Raw genomic sequence first — 2284 nt, 5'->3', positions numbered from 1 at the left:
GTGGTTTTGATTTGCATTTCTCTAATGACCAGTGATGATGAGCTTTTTTTCACGTTTGTTGGCTGCATAAATGTCTTCTTTTGAGAAGTGTCTGTTCATATCATTTACCTATCTTTTGATGGCATTGCTTTTTTTCTAGTAAATTTGCAGAACTCCAAATTCTTAATGTGTAACGGAGTACTGAAATAGTTCCATTCCCAACCATAGTATCTGTACAGTTTCTTTCCATGTAGTCTTAGTTGCCCATTGATTTTCATTATAAAACCAAAATGTCTTTCTCTGAAAACCACTTGGGCATAAGACATAAGGAAAATCATATTTCATGATACAGTAAAGCCTTCAAAAGAGTTTATATAAAGAAAGATTTTACAGTTCAATAAAATAATTTCACAAAATGCAAAAGAATTTAAGAGAATATGAAGAAATCTATACTAAATTTTATCTCACTTTAGCTTAAAAGTCTAAATGATAAATAATGAGAAACTTATTGAACACAATTGCTAAATAAGAATATTACAGGTTTATAAAGCTCTTTCTCCAATATTCTAAAGCAGGATATATTTCATCCTTCTTTGCTTTGACTTTTCTCACACATACTTCTGAAGCCACTGCTATCAGAAAACTGGAGGGGTCAGTAGGGAAGAAGGTAACAAAACTGATCTGGTTTTGAAGCTGGAAACCATCATTCTAAGCAAACTATCACAAGGACAGAAAACCAAACACCGCATATTCTCACTCATAGGTGGGAACTGAACAATGAGAACACTTGGACACAGGGTGGGGAACATCACACACTGGGGTCTGTCATGGGGTAGGGGGAGGGCGGATGGATAGCATTAGGAGATATACCTAATGTAAATGGTGAGTTAATGGGTGCAGCATACCAACATGGCACATGTATATACATGTAACAAATCTGCAGGTTGTGCACATGTGCCCCAGAACTTAAAGTATAATAATAATAAAAAAGAAAACTGACCTGGTTTTTAAGGAATTAAGAGAGAAAAACAGTGTCAACAATTCAGAAAGTCCTGGTCATTGAATAAATCAGAAAACCCCATTTGCTGAAATAAGAACTGACAGAAGTTGATATATCTTCAGAGTATGTATTCAGCTAGCAATAGATTGAACTAGGTCTGCAACTTAAAAACTCTTTGTTCACTAATTTTAATAAATTGAGTCTTTCTGAAATTTATAACAGGCACCAATTATATATTTCATCTATAATTGAGCATTTTTCATTTCATGTATCTTTTAAGAGTATAAAGAGGTTGGCATGCCATAAAAAAAGTAGCCCCTGATTATATTCATTTTTTTCAGTACATGAAATTGTGAACTCAGGACATGACTTCATACTGCAGAATATTTGTTGGACCAGCGTCTTGAATTACTTTGGATTTGGCAAACCTCCAGCTCATGGGCCAAATTTGGCCCTCAGCCCTTGTTCATCTGATTCTTGGCAAATATCCCGTATATGAGTGTGGGCCTGGCAAGAGCTTCTGCAGCCCTCAGTGTGATTTTATCACCGGGATGATTCCATCTCAGGAAGAGTCTGTGAAGGTTTAATGATGTGCTGTGGAGAACTGTGATTTGCATATTTTAGCTCGATAAAATGTCGAATGGAGGTGGCTTCATCTTCCAGGCAATAACACCTCACACACCACAGCTTTAGTAAATAGCAGTTAACCCCGGATGCCCTCTAATTAAAAAAACACTAGGCTTCTCCCATTCTTTTGATTTCATCCTTCTTTCTCCTCTTTCTCCTTTTTAGCTCTGTGCTGGCCACAGATGAAACCCTTAATGCATATTTGCTGATTGAGTGAACGGGGGATTTTTCCTTCATCCATCTTTCTCTTTCCCCTGTGTGCTTCTCTTCCCCTTCTATTGCTTTTCTCTTTTGCACTTTCTTTCTCTCTTGCTGTTTCCCTCATTGAAATGAACACAATATAGAACTCACATAGATTTAGATTCAAATAGATTTAGATTGATAAAATAATTAAAAACTATTTCCTTGAAGGAATCTTAGGAGTCATGTAGTTCATGAGTAAATTAATAAATATGTTTTGTAGTTCTCAGAAAACAAAAAAACGAAAAGCTGATTTTTCAACCTTGATGGATCTCTCTCTTTAACATTAGAAGCCCTCTATATGATTCTAAGCATAATCATATAAATCAATAATAGATATGTCATAACTAAAGTATACTTAATTATGATTAGAAAAAGTATGTTTTCTTAAAATATTCTTTCTCCAAGATGTCATTACTGGAGGTCATATTCTAACTT

Source organism: Pan troglodytes, chromosome 14 (assembly GCF_028858775.2).
Source record: "Pan troglodytes isolate AG18354 chromosome 14, NHGRI_mPanTro3-v2.0_pri, whole genome shotgun sequence".
NCBI classification, from domain to species: Eukaryota; Metazoa; Chordata; class Mammalia; order Primates; family Hominidae; genus Pan; species Pan troglodytes.
Note: the sequence above shows the minus strand (reverse complement) of the source record.